At 40.0% G+C, this 26,686-nt stretch overlaps 1 protein-coding gene, 2 long non-coding RNA genes and 3 other non-coding genes across 6 annotated transcripts in view; 2 read left to right on the top strand and 4 right to left on the bottom strand.

Annotated features, from left to right (window-relative positions):
- LOC124377359 (NACHT, LRR and PYD domains-containing protein 12-like) overlaps positions 1 to 26,686 on the bottom strand; it is an 839,056-nt gene that overhangs the window by 363,343 nt on the left and 449,027 nt on the right. The gene's annotated exons all lie outside the window — the stretch shown is intronic.
- Positions 11,109 to 11,190, bottom strand: trnas-uga. The gene has a single exon. It is a non-coding gene; the product is annotated as a tRNA-Ser (tRNA).
- On the bottom strand, positions 11,872 to 11,953 carry trnas-uga. Its single transcript has one exon. It is a non-coding gene; the product is annotated as a tRNA-Ser (tRNA).
- Positions 12,063 to 12,144, bottom strand: trnas-uga. Its single transcript has one exon. It is a non-coding gene; the product is annotated as a tRNA-Ser (tRNA).
- Positions 14,404 to 17,285, top strand: LOC124376899. The gene is made up of 3 exons (XR_006923982.1): positions 14,404 to 14,588; positions 14,773 to 14,885; positions 17,135 to 17,285. It is a non-coding gene; the product is annotated as an uncharacterized LOC124376899 (long non-coding RNA).
- Positions 19,078 to 23,951, top strand: LOC124376903. Its single transcript, XR_006923986.1, has 3 exons — positions 19,078 to 19,764; positions 20,632 to 20,743; positions 23,438 to 23,951. It is a non-coding gene; the product is annotated as an uncharacterized LOC124376903 (long non-coding RNA).

Below are 26,686 nucleotides of genomic sequence, written 5' to 3'. Positions count from 1 at the left end.
GATAGTGGGATAGTGGCAGAGTGTCGCGACACTGCGTTTATGAACCTTCTGATGGGAGACGGAGGGCTGCGGCTGGGGCTGAGCCCGCTGAGAAGCCCCATGTGAGCGGCGTGAGAGGTAACGCTGGAATGCCGCCACCTGTTTCTTATTTTCCTGAAACCTCTCAACCAGCGAATGTACGGAATCGACGAAAAGGCAGGAAGGAGTTAGCGAAGCATCCAGCAATACTGCCCTGTCCCTACCAGTCATGTCTAATATCGTGAGCCACAGGTGCCTTTCTGTAGACACCAGGGCAGCCATAGACCGGGCAATGGCCCTAGCGGTCTCCTTAGTGGCTCTGAGAGCCAGATCCCCAAAAGTTCCGTGTCAGGATCTTTTCGCCGAAGCCTTCCTGTTAGAAATGACAGTCCTCAGATCTGTCAGCTCACGAGTGGGAGATAGTGGGATAGTGGCAGAGTGTCGCGACACTGCGTTTATGAACCTTCTGATGGGAGACGGAGGGCTGCGGCTGGGGCTGAGCCCGCTGAGAAGCCCCATGTGAGCGGCGTGAGAGGTAACGCTGGAATGCCGCCACCTGTTTCTTATTTTCCTGAAACCTCTCAACCAGCGAATGTACGGAATCGGCGAAAAGGCAGGAAGGAGTTAGCGAAGCATCCAGCAATACTGCCCTGTCCCTACCAGTCATGTCTAATATCGTGAGCCACAGGTGCCTTTCTGTAGACACCAGGGCAGCCATAGACCGGGCAATGGCCCTAGCGGTCTCCTTAGTGGCTCTGAGAGCCAGATCCCCAAAAGTTCCGTGTCAGGATCTTTTCGCCGAAGCCTTCCTGTTAGAAATGACAGTCCTCAGATCTGTCAGCTCACGAGTGGGAGATAGTGGGATAGTGGCAGAGTGTCGCGACACTGCGTTTATGAACCTTCTGATGGGAGACGGAGGGCTGCGGCTGGGGCTGAGCCCGCTGAGAAGCCCCATGTGAGCGGCGTGAGAGGTAACGCTGGAATGCCGCCACCTGTTTCTTATTTTCCTGAAACCTCTCAACCAGCGAATGTACGGAATCGGCGAAAAGGCAGGAAGGAGTTAGCGAAGCATCCAGCAATACTGCCCTGTCCCTACCAGTCATGTCTAATATCGTGAGCCACAGGTGCCTTTCTGTAGACACCAGGGCAGCCATAGACCGGGCAATGGCCCTAGCGGTCTCCTTAGTGGCTCTGAGAGCCAGATCCCCAAAAGTTCCGTGTCAGGATCTTTTCGCCGAAGCCTTCCTGTTAGAAATGACAGTCCTCAGATCTGTCAGCTCACGAGTGGGAGATAGTGGGATAGTGGCAGAGTGTCGCGACACTGCGTTTATGAACCTTCTGATGGGAGACGGAGGGCTGCGGCTGGGGCTGAGCCCGCTGAGAAGCCCCATGTGAGCGGCGTGAGAGGTAACGCTGGAATGCCGCCACCTGTTTCTTATTTTCCTGAAACCTCTCAACCAGCGAATGTACGGAATCGGCGAAAAGGCAGGAAGGAGTTAGCGAAGCATCCAGCAATACTGCCCTGTCCCTACCAGTCATGTCTAATATCGTGAGCCACAGGTGCCTTTCTGTAGACACCAGGGCAGCCATAGACCGGGCAATGGCCCTAGCGGTCTCCTTAGTGGCTCTGAGAGCCAGATCCCCAAAAGTTCCGTGTCAGGATCTTTTCGCCGAAGCCTTCCTGTTAGAAATGACAGTCCTCAGATCTGTCAGCTCACGAGTGGGAGATAGTGGGATAGTGGCAGAGTGTCGCGACACTGCGTTTATGAACCTTCTGATGGGAGACGGAGGGCTGCGGCTGGGGCTGAGCCCGCTGAGAAGCCCCATGTGAGCGGCGTGAGAGGTAACGCTGGAATGCCGCCACCTGTTTCTTATTTTCCTGAAACCTCTCAACCAGCGAATGTACGGAATCGGCGAAAAGGCAGGAAGGAGTTAGCGAAGCATCCAGCAATACTGCCCTGTCCCTACCAGTCATGTCTAATATCGTGAGCCACAGGTGCCTTTCTGTAGACACCAGGGCAGCCATAGACCGGGCAATGGCCCTAGCGGTCTCCTTAGTGGCTCTGAGAGCCAGATCCCCAAAAGTTCCGTGTCAGGTATAACTGTTATTAATTTACTCTGACCTCTGGTATAACTGTTATTAATTTACTCTGACCTCTGGTATAACTGCTATTAATAATTTACTCTGACCTCTGGTATAACTGTTATTAATTTACTCTGATCTCTGGTATAACTGCTATTAATTTACTCTGACCTCTGGTATAACTGTTATTAATTTACTCTGACCTCTGGTATAACTGTTATTAATTTACTCTGACTTCTGGAATAACTGCTAATAATTTACTCTGACCTCTGGTATAACTGTTATTAATTTACATTGACCTCTGGTATAACTCTTATTAATTTACTCTGATCTCTGGTATAACTGTTATTAATTTACTCTGACCTCTGGTATAACTCTTATTAATTTACTCTGATCTCTGGTATAACTCTTATTAATTTACTCTGATCTCTGGTATAACTCTTATTAATTTACTCTGATCTCTGGTATAACTGCTATTAATTTACTCTGACCTCTGGTATAACTGCTATTAATAATTTACTCTGACCTCTGGTATAACTGCTATTAATTTACTCTGACCTCTGGTATAACTGCTATTATTAATTTACTCTGACCTCTGGTATAACTGCTATTAATTTACACTGACCTCTGGTATAACTGCTATTAATTTACTCTGATCTCTGGTATAACTGCTATTATTAATTTACTCTGACCTCTGGTATAACTGCTATTAATTTACTCTGATCTCTGGTATAACTCTTATTAATTTACTCTGATCTCTGGTATAACTGTTATTAATTTACACTGACCTCTGGTATAACTCTTATTAATTTACTCTGATCTCTGGTATAACTGCTATTAATTTACACTGACCTCTGGTATAACTGCTATTAATTTACACTGACCTCTGGTATAACTGCTATTAATAATTTACTCTGACCTCTGGTATAACTGTTATTAATTTACTCTGATCTCTGGTATAACTGTTATTAATTTACACTGACCTCTGGTATAACTGCTATTAATAATTTACTCTGATCTCTGGTATAACTGCTATTATTAATTTACACTGACCTCTGGTATAACTGTTATTAATTTACACTGACCTCTGGTATAACTGTTATTAATTTACTCTGATCTCTGGTATAACTGCTATTAATTTACTCTGATCTCTGGTATAACTGCTATTAATTTACTCTGACCTCTGGTATAACTGCTATTAATAATTTACTCTGATCTCTGGTATAACTGCTATTAATTTACACTGACCTCTGGTATAACTGCTATTATTAATTTACACTGACCTCTGGTATAACTGCTATTATTAATTTACTCTGATCTCTGGTATAACTGCTATTAATAATTTACTCTGATCTCTGGTATAACTGCTATTATTAATTTACTCTGATCTCTGGTATAACTGCTATTATTAATTTACTCTGACCTCTGGTATAACTGCTATTAATTTACTCTGACCTCTGGTATAACTTCTATTAATTATTTACGCTGACCTCTGGTATAACTGCTATTAATTTACTCTGATCTCTGGTATAACTGTTATTAATTTACACTGACCTCTGGTATAACTGTTATTAATTTACTCTGATCTCTGGTATAACTGCTATTATTAATTTACACTGACCTCTGGTATAACTGCTATTAATTTACACTGACCTCTGGTATAACTGTTATTAATTTACTCTGACCTCTGGTATAACTCTTATTAATTTACTCTGATCTCTGGTATAACTGCTATTATTAATTTACACTGACCTCTGGTATAACTCTTATTAATTTACTCTGACCTCTGGTATAACTGCTATTAATTTACTCTGACCTCTGGTATAACTGCTATTAATAATTTACTCTGATCTCTGGTATAACTGCTATTAATTTACTCTGACCTCTGGTATAACTGCTATTAATTTACTCTGATCTCTGGTATAACTGCTATTAATTTACACTGACCTCTGGTATAACTGTTATTAATTTACACTGACCTCTGGTATAACTGTTATTAATTTACACTGACCTCTGGTATAACTGTTATTAATTTACACTGACCTCTGGTATAACTGTTATTAATTTACACTGACCTCTGGTATAACTGTTATTAATTTACACTGACCTCTGGTATAACTCTTATTAATTTACTCTGATCTCTGGTATAACTGCTATTAATTTACACTGACCTCTGGTATAACTGTTATTAATTTACACTGACCTCTGGTATAACTGCTATTAATTTACTCTGATCTCTGGTATAACTGCTATTATTAATTTACACTGACCTCTGGTATAACTGCTATTAATTTACACTGACCTCTGGTATAACTGTTATTAATTTACACTGACCTCTGGTATAACTGCTATTAATAATTTACTCTGACCTCTGGTATAACTGTTATTAATTTACACTGACCTCTGGTATAACTGCTATTAATTTACTCTGATCTCTGGTATAACTCTTATTAATTTACTCTGACCTCTGGTATAACTGTTATTAATTTACACTGACCTCTGGTATAACTGCTATTAATTTACTCTGATCTCTGGTATAACTGTTATTAATTTACACTGACCTCTGGTATAACTGCTATTATTAATTTACTCTGACCTCTGGTATAACTCTTATTAATTTACTCTGACCTCTGGTATAACTCTTATTAATTTACTCTGATCTCTGGTATAACTCTTATTAATTTACTCTGATCTCTGGTATAACTCTTATTAATTTACTCTGATCTCTGGTATAACTCTTATTAATTTACTCTGATCTCTGGTATAACTCTTATTAATTTACTCTGATCTCTGGTATAACTGCTATTAATTTACTCTGACCTCTGGTATAACTGCTATTATTAATTTACACTGACCTCTGGTATAACTGCTATTAATAATTTACTCTGACCTCTGGTATAACTGCTATTAATAATTTACTCTGATCTCTGGTATAACTGCTATTAATTTACTCTGACCTCTGGTATAACTGCTATTAATAATTTTCTCTGATCTCTGGTATAACTGCTATTATTAATTTACACTGACCTCTGGTATAACTGTTATTAATTTACTCTGACCTCTGGTATAACTGTTATTAATTTACACTGATCTCTGGTATAACTGCTATTAATTTACTCTGACCTCTGGTATAACTGTTATTAATTTACTCTGACCTCTGGTATAACTACTGTTATTAATTTACTCTGACCTCTGGTATAACTGCTATTAATTTACACTGACCTCTGGTATAACTGCTATTAATTTACACTGACCTCTGGTATAACTGCTATTATTAATTTACTCTGATCTCTGGTATAACTCTTATTAATTTACTCTGATCTCTGGTATAACTGCTATTATTAATTTACACTGACCTCTGGTATAACTGCTATTAATAATTTACTCTGATCTCTGGTATAACTGTTATTAATTTACACTGACCTCTGGTATAACTGCTATTAATAATTTACTCTGATCTCTGGTATAACTCTTATTAATTTACTCTGACCTCTGGTATAACTGTTATTAATTTACACTGACCTCTGGTATAACTGTTATTAATTTACACAAACTAATTTCTCACATTTTTAATCAGATTTTAAAATTAATAACAAAAATACAAATAAACCCTGTGCCTCTTTCACTAATATATACATCATTTTGAAATATTATTTGTACCTTTTGTGTGTTTGCATCTATTATATTTTATTATTTGACATTTTTGTAGATTTTCCGGTAATTTAAATGAAATGTTTTATTGTTCATATAACAGTGACTTGTGAATTATTCTGTTAACCCGCATCATCTTCTGTGTTTCCTGTCCAGAGTAAAAACAACCCTATGTATTCACAATTCAAGTTTCAGTGACACGTCACATAACGTCACAGTTAAAGTATGTTTGAACCAATGATATCTGCATGGGAGGATCATGGGAATATCTTTTGGGTTATTGAAAACAAAGATGACTATTGAAACCATTAACTAATTATTGACTATTAACACCATAAAGCAGGGGTCACCAACATGGACCACATGAGTCGCCTGTGGGCCTTTTCTAAAAATAGCTGTTTCCTACCTTGTTAAATCATTGTTGATGATTATTGTGAGAAATCATTAAGATGATCAGTGTCTTCACATAGATCAGGGGTGTTAAACTCAGGCCCGTGGGACAAATCCCGACGTACAATTATATCCGGCCCGCGAGATGATTTTATATAGATCTATTATTATTATTATTATTATTATTATTATTATTATTATTATTATTATTATTATTATTATTATTATTATTATTATTATTATTATTATTATTATTATTATTATTATTATTATTATTATTATTATTATTATTATTATTATTATTATTATTATTATTATTATTATTATTATTATTATTATTATTATTATTATTATTATTATTATTATTATTATTATTATTATTATTATTATTATTATTATTATTATTATTATTATTATTATTATTATTATTATTATTATTATTATTATTATTATTATTATTATTATTATTATTATTATTATTATTATTATTATTATTATTATTATTATTATTATTATTATTATTATGAATGGAGGGCGATATGTAGCTCTGATAACACAAACTACAGATCCCATAATGCAGCGCTTCAGCTGCCTTACCGAACGCTAGACCACCTGGGAACATTCCAGCGTCAATCAAGTCGAGCTTCTGTTGATGTATTTAACTCTATTGTACAGTTATTGTGAAACAGCGCCTCACAGTGGTGAAGAAAAGTTGATTCTGAAAACAGAGCCTTTTAAAACCGATGGGATTCTGAGTAGATGTTTACTGACACTGGCGGTAAACACGTGTGTCTTATATGTGGAGCGAATGTGGCTGTAATTGAAGAATTGAATCTAAGACGCACTACGAGACAAAACATCAGGAGAAGCTGAAAAACCTGAATGCAGAGCAGAAGATACAGAAAGTAGAAGAGTTAAAGAAGAATCTGACATTTCAGCAGACGTTTTCACCAGAGCAAAATCACAAAGTGAAGCTGGTGTGAAAACAGAGGAGAAATCAGAGTCACATCAGCAGGTTATTTACTAAGGGAGAGTTTCTGAAGAGCTGAATGATGAAGCTGTGAGACGTCTGGTGTTTGACTGGAGATATTTTTATGGAGAGCTATTTATTTTAAGTTTAAATTTATTTACTCTGACCTCTGGTATAACTATTAATTTACTCTGATCTCTGGTATAACTATTAATTTACTCTGACCTCTGGTATAACTGCTATTAATTTACACTGACCTCTGGTATAACTCTTATTAATTTACTCTGATCTCTGGTATAACTATTAATTTACTCTGACCTCTGGTATAACTGCTATTATTAATTTACTCTGATCTCTGGTATAACTGCTATTATTAATTTACTCTGATCTCTGGTATAACTGTTATTAATTTACACTGACCTCTGGTATAACTGTTATTAATTTACTCTGACCTCTGGTATAACTATTAATTTACACAAACTAATTTCTCACATTTTTAATCAGATTTTAAAACAATAACAACAACAAACATAAAAATGTCTCTGTTTGTATTACTCCCCATTCTACTGGACCCACTGCATGGAGTTTACTGTGTGGCACCTGGAACTTCAGATCCCGGAAGATGCACAGGCTAAAACTCAGACAGACAGACACGCACACACACACACACACACACACACACACACACACACACACACACACACACACACACACACACACACACACACACACACACACACACACACACACACACACACACACACACACACACACACACACACACACACACACACACACACACACACACACACACACACACACACACACACACACACACACACACACACACACACACACACACACACACACACACACACACACACACACACACACACACACACACACACACACACACACACACACACACACACACACACACACACACACACACACACACACACACACACACACACACACACACACACACACACACACACACACACACACACACACACACACACACACACACACACACACACACACACACACACACACACACACACACACACACACACACACACACACACACACACACACACACACACACACACACACACACACACACACACACACACACACACACACACACACACACACACACACACACACACACACACACACACACACACACACACACACACACACACACACACACACACACACACACACACACACACACACACACACACACACACACACACACACACACACACACACACACACACACACACACACACACACACACACACACACACACACACACACACACACACACACACACACACACACACACACACACACACACACACACACACACACACACACACACACACACACACACACACACACACACACACACACACACACACACACACACACACACACACACACACACACACACACACACACACACACACACACACACACACACACACACACACACACACACACACACACACACACACACACACACACACACACACACACACACACACACACACACACACACACACACACACACACACACACACACACACACACACACACACACACACACACACACACACACACACACACACACACACACACACACACACACACACACACACACACACACACACACACACACACACACACACACACACACACACACACACACACACACACACACACACACACACACACACACACACACACACACACACACACACACACACACACACACACACACACACACACACACACACACACACACACACACACACACACACACACACACACACACACACACACACACACACACACACACACACACACACACACACACACACACACACACACACACACACACACACACACACACACACACACACACACACACACACACACACACACACACACACACACACACACACACACACACACACACACACACACACACACACACACACACACACACACACACACACACACACACACACACACACACACACACACACACACACACACACACACACACACACACACACACACACACACACACACACACACACACACACACACACACACACACACACACACACACACACACACACACACACACACACACACACACACACACACACACACACACACACACACACACACACACACACACACACACACACACACACACACACACACACACACACACACACACACACACACACACACACACACACACACACACACACACACACACACACACACACACACACACACACACACACACACACACACACACACACACACACACACACACACACACACACACACACACACACACACACACACACACACACACACACACACACACACACACACACACACACACACACACACACACACACACACACACACACACACACACACACACACACACACACACACACACACACACACACACACACACACACACACACACACACACACACACACACATATTATGAATGGAGGGCGATATGTAGCTCTGATAACACAAACTACAGATCCCATAAAATTAACGCTTCTGTCTTAGAATAGACCACTGGAAACATTCCAAGTCAATCAAGTCGAGCTTCTGTTGATGTATTTAACTCTATTGTACAGTTATTGTGAAACAGCGCCTCACAGTGGTGAAGAGAAAAGTTCATTCTGAAAACAGAGCCTTTTAAAACCGATGTGATTCTGAGTAGATGTTTACTGACACTGGCGGTAAACACGTGTGTCTTATATGTGGAGCGAATGTGGCTGTAATTGAAGAATTGAATCTAAGACGCACTACGAGACAAAACATCAGGAGAAGCTGAAAAACCTGAATGCAGAGCAGAAGATACAGAAAGTAGAAGAGTTAAAGAAGAATCTGACATTTCAGCAGACGTTTTACACCAGAGCAAAATCACAAAGTGAAGCTGGTGTGAAAACAGAGGAGAAATCAGAGTCACATCAGCAGGTTATTTACTGAGGGAGAGTTTCTGAAGAGCTGCATGATGAAGCTGTGAGACGTCTGGTGTTTGACTGGAGATATTTTTATGGAGAGCAAAATATTTTAAGTTATTTAAAGTTTAAGATTATTTTTTATAAAATGGCATAAGAGCAAAGAAATCTGATTGTTTTGATTTGTTGTGATTTTAACATTTACTTAAAAGCACAATTTTTATTGATTTGTTCAGGGTTTTTGCAGCATGTTCATATTTCTAACTTGTATAATTTTGACAGGAGATATTTTTATGGAGAGCTATTTATTTTAAGTTTAAATTTATTTACTCTGGAATAATATTCCTGTCTGTATTTATTCATATTTATGTTAAAAAAAACATTGTTTTAGTGTGTTCAATAAATGTTAATCCTGTTCGGCCCACCACCTAAAGTGTGCTTTGAGTTTTGGCCCCATGTGCAATTGAGTTTGACCCTGACAGAGATAAATATCATTCATTATTAATAATAACATATAATTAAAGGTAAATTAAGCAAATTTGTTATTTCAGAATTGTGTATCAAACTGGTAGCCATTCACATTAGTCGGTGTCAAAAAGGTCGGTGACCCTGATCTAGTTGATTGCAAAAATGTAAAGAGACATCCACTAGATTTAGGGCTTAAGAATTTGTTTTGTTGCCTGAGGGCAACGCTGTGCAGTAGAGGGTTAAAATAAACCATCCAGAAATCATTCAGTACCAGATTCATCTTATTTATTGTGCTGAATCTTTGACTGGGTTTCATTCATTCTCCATCACACAGAACTGTGTCTATCAGCTCACATAATAACATGATAATCAGTGATGTGTAAAGATCAGTGATGGGAGTGTGATGGTCACTGATGTGAGTGTGATGGTCAATGATGTGAGTGTAATGGTCAGTGAAGTGAATGGTAAAGTTAGAGAAGAGAGTTAATAAGAAATAGAAAACAGAAAGTGAATCGTAGTCAGCAGGATTCGAACCTGCGCAGGGAGACACCAATGGATTTCAAGTCCATCACCTTAACCACTCGGCCACAACTACTACACAAGTCTCTATCATCCCCTACTTAAACTGGAAGCCCTATTAACACAACAACCTGTAAACTAACTGGATCGGGGTAATTAATAGGAAATGTAAACAGAAAGTGAATCGTAGTCAGCAGGATTCTAACCTGCGCAGTGAGACCCCAATGGATTTCAAGTCCATCGCCTTAATCACTCGGACACGACTACTGCACAGTAAGATGTCACCCCTACTTCAACTGGAAGCCCTATGAACATGACAACAAGTAAACTAACTGGATCGGGGTAATTAATAGGAAATGTTAACAGAAAGCAAATCATAGTCGGCAGGATTCAAACCTGCACAGGGAGACCCCAATAGATTTCTAGTCCATCGCCTCAACCACTCGGCCACGACTACAACAGAAGTCTCTACCCCCCCCTACTTAAACTGAAAGCCCTACTAACACAACAACCTGTAAACTAACTGGATTGGGGTAATTAATAGGAAATGTAAACAGAAAACAAATCATAGTCGGCAGGATTCGAACATGCGCGGGGAGACCCCAATGGATTTCTAGTCCATCACCTTAACCACTTGGCCACGACTACTACACAAGTCTCTATCATCCCCTACTTAAACTGGAAGCCCTATTAACACAAGAAAACGCAAAAGAACCATATCTGTATAATTAACAGGAAATGTAAACAGAAAACAAATCGTAGTCGGCAGGATTCGAACCTGCGCAGGGAGACCCCAATGGATTTCAAGTCCATCGCCTTAACCACTCGGCCACGACTACTACACAAGTCTCTATCATCCCCTACTTAAACTGGAACCCCTATTAACACAAGAAAACGCAAAAGAACCATATCTGTATAATTAACTGGAAATGTAAACAATAAACAAATCGTAGTCGGCAGGATTCAAACCTGCGCGAGGAGACCCCAATGGATTTCAAGTCCATCGCCTTAACCACTCGGCCACGACTACTACACAAGTCTCTATCATCCCCTACTTAAACTGGAAGCCCTATTAACACAACAACATGTAAACTAACTGGATCGGGGTAATTAATAGGAAATGTAAACAGAAAGTGAATCGTAGTCAGCAGGATTCAAACCTGTGCAGAGGACCCCAATGGATTTCAAGTCCATCACCTTAACCACTCGGCCACGACTACTGCACAGTAAGATGTCACCCCTACTTCAACTGGAACCCCTATTAACACAAGAAAACGCAAAAGAACCATATCTGTATAATTAACACGAAATGTGAACAGAAAACAAATCGTAGTCGGCAGGATTCGAACCTGCGGGAGACCCCAATGGATTTCTAGTCCATCACCTTAACCACTCGGCCACGACTACTACACAAGTCTCTATCATCCCCTACTTAAACTGGAAGCCCTATTAACACAACAACATGTAAACTAACTGGATCGGGGTAATTAATAGGAAATGTAAACAGAAAGTGAATCGTAGTCAGCAGGATTCAAACCTGCGCAGGGGGACCCCAATGGATTTCAAGTCCATCGCCTTAAACACTCGGACACGACTACTGCACAGTTAGCTGTCACCCCTACTTCAACTGGAACCCCTATTAACACAAGAAAACAAAAGCAAACCATATCTTTATAATTAACACAAAATGTAAACAGAAAGTGAATCGTAGTCAGCAGGATTCGAACCTGCGGGAGACCCCAATGGATTTCTAGTCCATCGCCTTAACCACTCGGCCACGACTACTACACAAGTCTCTATCATCCCCTACTTAAACTGGAAGCCCTATTAACACAACAACCTGTAAACTAACTGGATTGGGGTAATTAATAGGAAATGTAAACAGAAAGTGAATCGTAGTCAGCAGGATTCAAACCTGCGCAGGGAGACCCCAATGGATTTCAAGGCTATCGCCTTAACCACTCGGCCACGACTACTACACAAGTCTCTATCATCCCCTACTTAAACTGGAACCCCTATTAACACAAGAAAACGCAAAAGAACCATATCTGTATAATTAATAGGAAATGTAACAGAAAGTGAATTGTAGTCAGCAGGATTCAAACCTGCGTGGGGAGACCCCAATGGATTTCTAGTCCATCGCCTTAACCACTCGGCCACGACTACTACACAAGTCTCTATCATCCCCTACTTAAACTGGAAGCCCTATTAACACAACAACCTGCAAACTATCAGGATCAGGGTAGTTCATAGAAATCTAAACAGAAAGTGAATCGCAGTCAGCAGGATTCGAACCTGCGCAGGGGGACCCCAATGGATTTCAAGGCTATCGCCTTAACCACTCGGCCACGACTACTACACAATTCTCTATCATCCCCTACTTAAACTGGAAGCCCTATTAACACAACAACATGTAAACTAACTGGATCGGGGTAATTAATAGGAAATGTAAACAGAAAGTGAATCGTAGTCAGCAGGATTCGAACCTGCGCAGGGGACCCCAATGGATTTCTAGTCCGTCGTCTTAACCACTCGGCCACGACTACTACACAATTCTCTACCATCCCCTGCTTAAACTGGAAGCCCTATTAACACAACATCATGTAAACTAACTGGATTGGGGTAATTAATAGGAAATGTAAACAGGAAGCAAATCATAGTGGACAGGATTTAAACCTGCGTGGGGAGACCCCAATGGATTTCAAGTCAATCGCCTTAAAAGACCAGAGAAGAAAGAGATTAGGTGGTGGCTGTGGGAGTTGAGGGAGCTCAGGCTTGTGAGGTGGAGGACCTAACCCCCCCTCCATCCCTGATGGTAGGAGAGTGAAAAGTGTGTGTGACGGGTGTGTGTGGTTGTCCGCAATGCTGTTTGCTTTGCGAATGCAGCGTGTGGTGTAAATGTCCATGATAAAGGGGAGAGAGACTCAGATGATCTACTCAGCGGTCCTCACTATCCTTAGTGGGGTCTTGCGCTCCGAGACTGTGCAGTTCCCAAACCAGGCAGTGATGCAGTTGCTCAGGATGCTCTCAATGGTCCCTCTGTACGTGGTCAGGATGGGGGGAGGGAGAGGAGCTTTCATCAGTGCTCTCAGGAAGTAAAGATGCTGCTGGGCTTTTTTGGTGATGGGGCTGGGGAGCCTTTCCTGTTTGCACATACTTGGTTATACACCATGAAGTTAAAAATCCTGAATCGCATTGACCTGGATGCTTCAGCAATAATGTAATACATTCTCAATAACTAATATGTTTAGCTTTTTGCTGTTGTTTTCTGTTACATAAACAGCAAATACACAATGTTGTGATTGCAGCTTAAGAAACTCCATGCCATTGGATACAAGCCTGTTCTGCTTCTTGGCAAGGAGACCAAAAAGAATGAATTCAAGTTTGAAATATTAACCCCTCTCTGCCCACTCTACACCTATGCCCAGGACTACCTTCAGAAGATGGGTTCACTTTATGAATACCTTTGTGAAGGTAAGATGCAGCACTGCATTCTTAAAGTCACAGTTCACAACGTGTGTTAAGTATGGCAAAGATTTGCATCAACATTTAAATCTTAAAGGTACGGCTCCCCCCTAAAACTTTAATTCATCGCCTTAAACTCCTAACCTCCTTGACAGTGGAAACTTAGGATCTCTTAAACTATTTTCTTATTTAGTCCCCAAAAGAGAGCAAGCTTTTGGGAATGTTGGGAAGAGCACAACACATGCATGTCAAGTTCCAGCTTACCACATTTGCAATTTGGCATCCAGGAACCCACAGAATTTGACTGTATGATTTAAACAGATTAACATTTAAAACATAAGGATTAACCATGAGTTTAAACTGCACCTGTTTTAAGAGTGAAAAGTGTGTGTGTGTGTGTGTGTGTGTGTGTGTGTGTGTGTGTGTGTGTGTGTGTGTGTGTGTGTGTGTGTGTGTGTGTGTGTGTGTGTGTGTGTGTGTGTGTGTGTGTGTGTGTGTGTGTGTGTGTGTGTGTGTGTGTGTGTGTGTGTGTGTGTGTGTGTGTGTGTGTGTGTGTGTGTGTGTGTGTGTGTGTGTGTGTGTGTGTGTGTGTGTGTGTGTGTGTGTGTGTGTGTGTGTGTGTGTGTGTGTGTGTGTGTGTGTGTGTGTGTGTGTGTGTGTGTGTGTGTGTGTGTGTGTGTGTGTGTGTGTGTGTGTGTGTGTGTGTGTGTGTGTGTGTGTGTGTGTGTGTGTGTGTGTGTGTGTGTGTGTGTGTGTGTGTGTGTGTGTGTGTGTGTGTGTGTGTGTGTGTGTGTGTGTGTGTGTGTGTGTGTGTGTGTGTGTGTGTGTGTGTGTGTGTGTGTGTGTGTGTGTGTGTGTGTGTGTGTGTGTGTGTGTGTGTGTGTGTGTGTGTGTGTGTGTGTGTGTGTGTGTGTGTGTGTGTGTGTGTGTGTGTGTGTGTGTGTGTGTGTGTGTGTGTGTGTGTGTGTGTGTGTGTGTGTGTGTGTGTGTGTGTGTGTGTGTGTGTGTGTGTGTGTGTGTGTGTGTGTGTGTGTGTGTGTGTGTGTGTGTGTGTGTGTGTGTGTGTGTGTGTGTGTGTGTGTGTGTGTGTGTGTGTGTGTGTGTGTGTGTGTGTGTGTGTGTGTGTGTGTGTGTGTGTGTGTGTGTGTGTGTGTGTGTGTGTGTGTGTGTGTGTGTGTGTGTGTGTGTGTGTGTGTGTGTGTGTGTGTGTGTGTGTGTGTGTGTGTGTGTGTGTGTGTGTGTGTGTGTGTGTGTGTGTGTGTGTGTGTGTGTGTGTGTGTGTGTGTGTGTGTGTGTGTGTGTGTGTGTGTGTGTGTGTGTGTGTGTGTGTGTGTGTGTGTGTGTGTGTGTGTGTGTGTGTGTGTGTGTGTGTGTGTGTGTGTGTGTGTGTGTGTGTGTGTGTGTGTGTGTGTGTGTGTGTGTGTGTGTGTGTGTGTGTGTGTGTGTGTGTGTGTGTGTGTGTGTGTGTGTGTGTGTGTGTGTGTGTGTGTGTGTGTGTGTGTGTGTGTGTGTGTGTGTGTGTGTGTGTGTGTGTGTGTGTGTGTGTGTGTGTGTGTGTGTGTGTGTGTGTGTGTGTGTGTGTGTGTGTGTGTGTGTGTGTGTGTGTGTGTGTGTGTGTGTGTGTGTGTGTGTGTGTGTGTGTGTGTGTGTGTGTGTGTGTGTGTGTGTGTGTGTGTGTGTGTGTGTGTGTGTGTGTGTGTGTGTGTGTGTGTGTGTGTGTGTGTGTGTGTGTGTGTGTGTGTGTGTGTGTGTGTGTGTGTGTGTGTGTGTGTGTGTGTGTGTGTGTGTGTGTGTGTGTGTGTGTGTGTGTGTGTGTGTGTGTGTGTGTGTGTGTGTGTGTGTGTGTGTGTGTGTGTGTGTGTGTGTGTGTGTGTGTGTGTGTGTGTGTGTGTGTGTGTGTGTGTGTGTGTGTGTGTGTGTGTGTGTGTGTGTGTGTGTGTGTGTGTGTGTGTGTGTGTGTGTGTGTGTGTGTGTGTGTGTGTGTGTGTGTGTGTGTGTGTGTGTGTGTGTGTGTGTGTGTGTGTGTGTGTGTGTGTGTGTGTGTGTGTGTGTGTGTGTGTGTGTGTGTGTGTGTGTGTGTGTGTGTGTGTGTGTGTGTGTGTGTGTGTGTGTGTGTGTGTGTGTGTGTGTGTGTGTGTGTGTGTGTGTGTGTGTGTGTGTGTGTGTGTGTGTGTGTGTGTGTGTGTGTGTGTGTGTGTGTGTGTGTGTGTGTGTGTGTGTGTGTGTGTGTGTGTGTGTGTGTGTGTGTGTGTGTGTGTGTGTGTGTGTGTGTGTGTGTGTGTGTGTGTGTGTGTGTGTGTGTGTGTGTGTGTGTGTGTGTGTGTGTGTGTGTGTGTGTGTGTGTGTGTGTGTGTGTGTGTGTGTGTGTGTGTGTGTGTGTGTGTGTGTGTGTGTGTGTGTGTGTGTGTGTGTGTGTGTGTGTGTGTGTGTGTGTGTGTGTGTGTGTGTGTGTGTGTGTGTGTGTGTGTGTGTGTGTGTGTGTGTGTGTGTGTGTGTGTGTGTGTGTGTGTGTGTGTGTGTGTGTGTGTGTGTGTGTGTGCTTGTTCAACTTGCAGAGGAGGGAACCAGGATTCCAGTGGCAATGATGACCAGCTGATGACGCTGCGTCTCACACCCTGTGATCCATTGGAGAACACAAGTGTAACCCACCTATGGATACTGAAGTGCAACACTCTACTCTGCCTGCAGGTGGCCCATACACCCCAGGTAATTCACCTGTTTTATGTTGTTTAAGATGCTTATAAAAGATCGCTAATCGCGCTAGCTGCATGCTAATTGTTAACAATCTATAAGTCCTATTTGGTTTGTCATGCTACTTAGCTAAGCTAGAAACCACTGTAGCAGATCTTTAATATTGTTTACACTGCTAAAGGTGCCTTTATACTGTTTTTTTTACATGTTGACTTAAAAGTTAATATACATGTATTTAAAATAAGGGTGATTTAGTTCATTTAATTGTGAATATACATGTTTGTGTATGTATATGTATATGAGGAGAAGTTTCTTAGCTGTTAAAAAGAATGAATATGGTAAAATGTGATGGTTAAAATGTTAAGATGCAAAAACAGGTTTAAAAAGTAAAAAAGGTTAATATCTGGTTTCATAAATAGGTTTCTGAAATCCTATGATTTATTTTGTACTGTAAGATAGAAATACATGATTGTTGTTCATTGGAACTGACTTATGTTATGTGGTGTGATGTGTGCCTATTCATTTGCACAATGATTAGAGTATTTATAATCTTTACAATTGGTTATATTTGATTTGATATTTGAATGGAGAAAAGTTGATTAGATTTGAACAGAAATGAGGCAATTGTAATTAATGCATTCTGTACTGTATGTATAGATTGTTTTTTTAGAAAGGGATAGACCATCTGAATCTGACCCTAGCGGTCAGTGGCGAGCCAACCTGCAGAAGTGAACGGATCAAGAGCCCGGTGTGGCCAGCCGTGGCATCTTTGGACCAGCATCATCCTGTGCCTTCATTTGTGATACAGATAAGAACATAGGTAAACCTACCCGGGTAGTGAACAGAACATACTCTACGAAACACACACATATCAACAACTTCTATGGACTCTCTTTTATTTGAGTTTTTTATTTTGAGTTTTTTGTGCGCTGTGTACTCAGGAAGCCTTCTTAGGTAGGCAGGGATTGTAAATAACTGCCAATTTATTTTGTATAATACTTTTATTTTCTTTTCAATTCACCTGTTTTGTGTTGTCTGTTCTCTGATGACTGTTTACTATTTCAGGCTCCATAGTCGTATCTAGAGCTTCTGATACTAGCCCAGTTTTCATTTCTTAATACTTAAATTAGGTATTATTTACATTAACCTGACAAGGAGGTTACACAAGCAACCCAGAGGAGGTGAGGACCACACAGGTGGAAGAGACAAGAACATGCTGGTGGAGCCCATGAGTAATACAGAAGGGCAGGTGAAGCAAATGAGCACTGCAGAGGAGCAGGTGGAGCAGATCAGCACTGCAGAGGAGCAGGTGGAGCAGATCAGCACTATGGAGAAGCAGGTGGAGCAGATCAGCACTATGGAGGAGCAGGTGGAGAAGATCAGCACTATGGAGGGACAAGGTAATTAAGACATCTTTAAAGTTAGTTTAATTTTGTAAAGGCTTAAATTGTTTAAAATATGTGGTACCTTAAAATTGCTCGATGTCTAAGGCTTTTCCCCATAGAGCTTTATGCAGGTCCGGGCTGCATGATATCTTTTCAGCGTCGGTGCTGCAATGTAAGTAATGCAGTAAGATAATTACACTTGATAAGATTTCTTAAAATAAGAAAACATACCAAGCCTTTAGAAAATAGCAAAGTGTTTTAAAACAAGGAGTAAAATACTCATTTAAAGCAGTACACTGTAAAAAAATGATTCTGTGGTCATGTAGATTTGAATTAATGTTTTTGGTTAAAATCTATTCAATATAATTGTGTTTTTGTTTTTGAGGCAAATATTTAATTCAATTTTAAATAAAAATGTTTGGAATAAAATCTACCCATTGCAGTTAAATAAAACTTAAGCATTATATTTATCTATTTCCAAATGAAGAGAATATTGAGTGAATTCAAATTAATGTAATCAGGCAAATTTTAATTGAAAAGCACTTCCTGTCAAAATGCATTTAAAAAAAAAAAAAAAAAAAAAAAAAAAAGCAGCAGGCCTACATATTAATTTTCTTCCACATTGCTCATCTTGCTAAACTTAACTGGTTGACTTGGGTAAGAAAACTTCTTTTGTTATCACTGGGCTAGTAAGAAGCATGTAGTGGTATATTACAATATTAAATGAGTTATCACAGAGAAAGAGACTCAGCAGCAACACAAAGTTAGCTTGTGTTGGAAGGCTATAGTGTGGTGTTGTTGCGCTATAATATAAACACAGCATCATACATTTTGGAAGAATTCTTAGGTATCGTAGTCAAACCTTTATTTTAAGGATGTGGGTTAGCAGTTTCACTATCATGGTTCCTATGTCTTTTGTGTGTTAATATCATATCCTCGGTATGTTTTTATGAAATTGCGTAAATGAGTACATTTGGGTTTTATTTTAAGGTTCCATAAAGAGCAATATTTGGGGTTATCGCTGGAAAAGCATTGTATATTTTAGACGGCACTTGACGCACTTCCGTTGGCTTTACTTCTCGTGTGTGGAGATCGTCTTCCCGAGACAGGTAACGTAACTTCTCTCGGTTGTTTCGCTGTTTTATTGCAACTTGCAAATGTGAAGTTAACTTAGCTAAATCCACGTAACGTCAGTCTATTAGCAGCTAGCACCTAAGTTAGTTAGCTAACGTAACTTTAGCAGGAGGTGAGGAATTCAAATTCAAATGGCACAAACACTTTCATTTTACAGCTAAACCGTACACTAAAAGTATTTAAAAACATTTTAGTAACAGAATACTGTTTCATATCTGTTTAGCGGTGTTTAGTTTGATATTTGGAGTTTCGTGAGCCGGTGTTGTGTCGAAGTCTGTTCCCCTGTTTCCCTTTAGTATAATGTTTTTTAGATAGATTAAAATTCTTTATTGGTAAAACAATTATTTTTACAGTATGAATCGCTAAAGTACATATAAAAAGTAATACTATCATGTATTCTATTCCAGGTGAAAAATAATTCTATTAAAAATATATTTTAAAAGGTGTACTAAGTATATTTTCTACATTTTGTACTATATTCGTCAAATCCAAGTATAGTTAAGTGTATTCAAAACGTTGGAGCCCATTGAAGTCCATTATTCAAAGAAACATCCAGAAATGTTTTCCTCAAAACACTTAATTTCTCTTCCACTGAGGAAATAAAGACATTGATATCTTGGATGGCATTGGGGTGAGTAAATTTATTAGGAAATTTTCATTTTGAGGTTAACTAATCCTTTGAAATGACATCTACAAGTAAAAAATACAGGATCTATTTAAATATGTAAATATTTTGCATCAATTCATTAAATTTTTCACACAGGGATTTTTATCTGTAGAAATGTGAAACTGAAAGGCATTTCTCATATCTAAAACTTTTTTTTAAACTGTGTTTTTCTTAGGTGCCTCCAAATGAGATGGCAGTGTAAAGTCTGTGGATTCAGAGCGACAACAAGGGGTGATCTTCTGCAGCATTACAGACTACAGCACAGGACATTTGAGATTGGAAATTCGGTACCTTGTCTTGATTATTATTGTCCATGCTCCTTTAAAACATTAAGTGCCCTCCGCACACATTTGTCAAGATATCATGCAGGATGATGCAGGAGTAGTCCTCTCTTTCACATGTGTTATTTGCTCAGCTAAATATCCCATTGAAAAAGAATATTTCCAACACCTCGGCAATCACCTAAGGAGTCATGAAACCGTAGAGTGTGTTTTTGTTGGATGTACATTTAAGACCAATATATATGGAACATTTTTCGTGCACAAAAGCAGAAAGCACAACCCTCATTCACTCGAAGACTTAAAGCCAGATGTCATTGGTGAACACCAAACTTTACCAAATGAAACTAATCCTTTAGTCCCAGGTGATAGTGAATGTGATGATAGTGATACCAGTATAAATCCTCCAGTGGATATATCAAAAGAAATTCACCAAAGAATTGGCTCACTTCTCTTGAAATTGGAAAGTGTGCACAACGTTTCTGGAAAATGTATTGATGATTTGGTGGAGGAGCTTTATTTTAGATATACCGCTTCTGCTCCAGTAATCCGTCAGCTTGTCGATGCAAGTTTGAAAAAGTATAATTGTGCTGTGGAGGAGGACCTTGTTAACGAATTGGTGTTGGAAATATGCAAGTCACACCCTACAAGCAAGGCACTGGGAGAAGATGGGCCCTTCGGTTCTGTGTATAAGAGAAGACAGTATTTCAAGAAACAGTTTGAATTTGTCCAGCCAGGAGCGTACATCCTTGATTCGCAGGAAAATATCAGCTTTCAATATGTACCCCTTCTTCAGACCTTAGAGCATATATTAAACAATAAGGATATTGCACATGAAAAAAAATCTCATCCACTGAGTATAAATCATTTCAAGATGGGAAAAATTTCAAACAAAATCCATTTTTTGCTGTAGATGAACCAAGAATAGCGTTAATTCTCTATGCTGATGATTTTGAGGTTTGCAACCCTTTAGGGACGTCACGTAAGAAACACAAGATCACTGCAGTTTATTGGATACTGGCAAATGTACCATCTGGACTGCGCTCTACTCTTTCTGCAATAAACTTGGGCATTCTCTGCAAAGCCGCTGACATTAAACGATTCGGCTATGATATTGTTTTAGAGCCTCTCTTGAAAGATCTGTCTGTTTTGGAACAAGAAGGAGTTTTTGTTGCCTGTGTTGGAAAGAACATAAAAGGCACAGTATATTGTGTGGCAGCAGACAATCTTGGTGCACACTCTCTTAGTGGACTTGTTGAAAACTTTACTGGTCCTTACATTTGCAGGTTCTGCTTAGGATCTCAATCTGAATACTCTCAAAAGGAGGTACGCTGTGGCGAATTTCCACCCCGGACTGAGGAAACCCATAACTTGCATCTCAAAACTGTAGATGACCCCACCTTGCCTCATTGCTTTGGAGTCAAGAAAGCTTGCCCACTGACTAAGAAGCTGAGTCACTTCAGTTTTGTTAGAGGTTACCCTCCTGATATACTTCACGACCTATTTGAAGGGATTGTCCCTAAAGAATTAGCACACTGTCTGAATACTTTCATTAAGAACAAATACTTCACATTATCACAAGTTAATGACTTAATAAAGCAATTTCCGTTTGAGTTTACAGACAATCTTGACCGCCCTCAACCCATCCCAGTAAATTTTGGTAGCCGTGGTACTATAGGAGGAAATGGTCATGAGAACTGGGCACTCATAAGGTCACTGCCACTACTCATTGGCCCAAGGATTCCCTCTGATGATCCAGTGTGGCAAACTCTTATGACCCTTAAGGACATTGTAGAGCTCTCTGTGGCCCCTCTCCACTCCGTTGAAAGTGTTGCTTATCTTGACCAAAAAATATCTGAGCATCGTCATAGACTGCAAGAAGTTTTTCCTGATTTTAAATTGACACCCAAACACCATTTTTTGGAGCACTATCCTGCGCTCATAGAAGCCTTTGGTCCTCTAGTTGGACTGTGGACTATGCGCTTTGAGGCCAAGCATAAGTTCTTCAAGCGTGTTGTGAGGTTCACAAGCAATTTCAAGAATGTCTTGGCGTCACTTTCAACAAAACATCAACTGATGATGGCTTACAATTGGCAAAGGAATATGGCTAAGCCTGCCCTGGTAACAAGTAAAGTGTCATCTTTGCCTTTGGAAGTACTACATCTTGACATCCAGGAGTCTGTCAAGAAACTGTTCCCTCAGCTAACAAGTGTACAGTTGTCAAACACTTTGACATACCATGGAACAAGGTATTCAGCTGGGATGATCTTGACGTATGGTTCTACAGGAGGGCTTCCAGACTTTGTAGAGATCATACAGATGTTGATCTTGGAAAGCAGTCTTTACTTCATGGTCAAGAAACTCAATGCTTGGTACCTGGAGCACCTCAGATCTTTTCTGTTGGAAACCTGTAATGAAGTAAATCTTGTTCATCACCTCAGCCTTCAAGATGTCTATCCACTTGCAGCTTACAGACTTGCAGGAATGCGTGTGGTTACACTGAAACGTTACATTTGTTGTACATTGTAGATTCTATCTATTCCCTCTATCATAAACTGTAGGGTGTTGGTGATTTTTTTAATTGGCTTATTTACAAAAAAACGGATGCCCACACATAACTTGTTTTTGAGGGTTTGAGTAATTTTGGTGCTTAATGGAGGTATAACCTTTTATTTTTTTTAAAGACTGTTTTCTTCTCACTAGGCCACCTGACATGGATTCAGCAGTGCTCCGGGTCCTCTTTGGTTACAGAATAGAGAAACTGACTCTTCCATCCGGAATACCAGAGACAATGGAGGAACTGAACTTGGCCATCAAGCAGACATTAAGTATACCCGACGACTTCAGCCTGCAGTATTTAGATCCAGATTTTGATGACTTTTCTACTCTCAACTCCACTGCTGAAATTACACACAAAGCCACAATTAAGGTTGTGACAATCAATCCAGTTGTTCTCAATTTGTACCCATTACCACTCAATGACAGCTACAATGAAAGTTTCACCTCAGAGCAATCCCATGATCCTGCCTCCACAAGTTCCACTGTACAAGACTCCTGTGGCTCATGTAATTCATCATCTGAAAGCTCAACCATCATGTCAGCAAGCAGCAGCCTACAAAAGAAACCATGGCCAACTGATTTCATTATTCCACGATTCTCTGTTGAAACTGAAATGATTCTTGAAAGAGCAAATGAAGTTTATAGAAAAGAAGGCACACTGCTGACTATGCCAAACATCAAGTCAGACATACTTGAAAAGCTAGCTCAGTCCATTTATACATACACTCCCTATCCATCACTCCAGAATCGTCTTTCTGTCGCTGAAGCACTTATCAAGGCACATCCATGTCTGAAGGATCCGGGGAGCTCTTCAGGCGTCATTGGTTGGCAGAATAGTATTAAATACAAGATGGCTAACTACAGAACCAAGTTAAGAGGTTTTGGTATTCCAGATGTTACATGCAATGCTCTAAAACATAAATGCCCTGCTGACAGGAAGTCTGCAAAAAATGTGAAAAAGGCAAAAAGAGCAGAGGTCAATTATCTGCCACCCTACCCAGCTGGTGAAAATGAGCAAAGCTTGGAGAAAGTAAGGGAAAAGCTGGTCACAGAGTCAAAAAAGAAGAACAATGAAAATGTAGTCAAAGACCAAATGAGCAAAACATTTGCCCTCAGACGACATGAAATCATCAATCTGTGTCCAACTGTTCGAGCCATTAAGGACCGCTGGCCTGCCCTGTTTGACCCTTTTCAAGTAAGTTGGATTGTGTAATTCCTGTTAAGAAACAATGTAAATGTGAACCCGATGACCCTGTAAGGGATTGCTTCCAAATAATTTTCTCAAATTGACTTCAAGATGTAAAAAATACTCTTACTTTGATTATTAATTTGTCTAACACGTTTTTTTACACAAAGTTTCAATAATGTCATTAAAATCCTCAAAATTACATCTAACGCTCCCTCATTTACAATTCCACAATGTTTAAATATGACAGTGGCAAAAAGTATTGAATGTTAGACAATTTATATAAAAAAAGTTTAAGAGGCTAAGAACTGATGTGATACCTTTGTCTCTTTTGTTGCCTTTGTGTTTCAGATCAATGCAGAATTTTAAAGAACAACTACTGTACTTCTGGAACCAAGATTTATGTCTGCGTTAGACCGTCACACTCCCAAGCTACTGATGCTATTTCATGCCAAAGGTGGAGCACTTGGAAGAAGACTGGAGATCATAATGGAACTGCTGCAGGTACAGTAATTTTCAAAATTAGAAGTAGCTTCGTTCCATAAGATTTCCAAATTATATGAATAAGGACATCAAACTGAATGATAGACAATTGTCCTCCAGAACTGCTGCCCTATTTTAGAAAAGGAAAAACTAATGTAAGATTTTGTTTTTTGTTTTACAAAGCAATCAGAGGCAAGGGAATTTTATTTGTATAGCCCATTTTACAAACATTTTGTCTCAAAGGGCTTTACATAGCATCATGACAACAGCCTCTGCACTTAAACCCTCACATTGATTGAGGAAAAACTCCCAAAAAAAACCTTTTTAACAGGGTTAACCCTTTTTAATACATCTAATGGCTCACTGTGAATCCTCCGGTTAATTCACTGTTGTATTCACACATGGGGTAATTTTGAAATGACACAGACTTTGTACTATAGAGCTGTCCGGGTTAAATCCATTTAATGTCAGATATAAACATTTGTGTTCACACATTTATCTTCTTCAGGTGATGTCTTTAAAATTTCAGGCTTGCAGTGCTTGTGTGGAAGGGGCTAATGGATTATCACGAAATCATAAACAGTACATTTTCTACTTTAAAGCCATTATGAAGCTCTGCCTTGTGGTCTGACGAAGCTTTATACATTAAGTAAAGCAGGCATGTAAAGTACGATCAGAATTGATAGGTGTCGTGTGTTTACATTTCTAAATTACAGAAACATCTTTTTTTTTTTTTTTGTGATTGACTTATCAGTTGTTGCATTCCTCCCCAGGACTCAGTGCACTCTTCGATTGAAAGGACCAGAGAGGTTGTTATTCGGTGTCTTATAGAATACCTTGGAGAACAAGGGGGACTTCTTATCAAAGACTTCAACGTAGGTGAACTTAAATTAACATTAACTTAATTCAAGGAGAATATTTCCTCAATTCCTCAAGTAGGTGCTTGATCTAGATATGTGACCTTTATTTGTAAATTAAATTGATGATTATTTTATTCAAAATTTCTTATATCTGAATATTTTTTGGTAATGCCAAAAAAGGTCTTAGGTCTTAAATTGACATCTTTATGGTCTTAAAATGTCTTAAAAAGGTTTTAAATTTGACTTATTGTAACCTGCATGAACCCTGTACAAAAAGATCAAAATAGAGATTAAAACAAAAAGAACAATTTGACACCAAGGCCTGCGAGAAAATTAAATCTAATAAAATAGATTTATAAGCTACGAAAACAATAATAAATGTATTTTCTAGTAATGTGATATGCTTGCAATATATTTGACAGTTTTATACTAAGACAATAATAATTTCATGTTGCAGGACACTGGGAACTTGGAGGAACTTGAACAAGTAATAATGGCCATTACTGTGACCCCAAAGCCTGGAGCTTCTACAAGCATCAGCCCAAAGAACATTGGGATCGTCATAGAGGGCGTGGAAGTCATCACAGGACTTGGAGATATTGCAAGGGCTTGCTCTGTCCCCCTTGGCTTGACCTACGCGCTGAATCTCAATTATCCCAGACAGCTGAAATACACCTTTGAGGTGTTCCAAAAACTTTTCTTGGAACTGGATGATTCAAAGCTTTCAAACAAAGTCCAGTTTCTCAAGAGCAAACTTCAGGCTTGAAATGAGACTGTATTGCAGTGCAGACTTTTGTGCTACACAACGTTTATCTTTTACAGAGCTTTAGAATTGCACATTTGAAAGTGCTATGTTTGTAAGTT

This window comes from Silurus meridionalis, chromosome 23, assembly GCF_014805685.1.
Source record: "Silurus meridionalis isolate SWU-2019-XX chromosome 23, ASM1480568v1, whole genome shotgun sequence".
Classification (NCBI taxonomy): domain Eukaryota; kingdom Metazoa; phylum Chordata; class Actinopteri; order Siluriformes; family Siluridae; genus Silurus; species Silurus meridionalis.
This window is presented reverse-complemented; position numbering and strand designations above follow the sequence as displayed.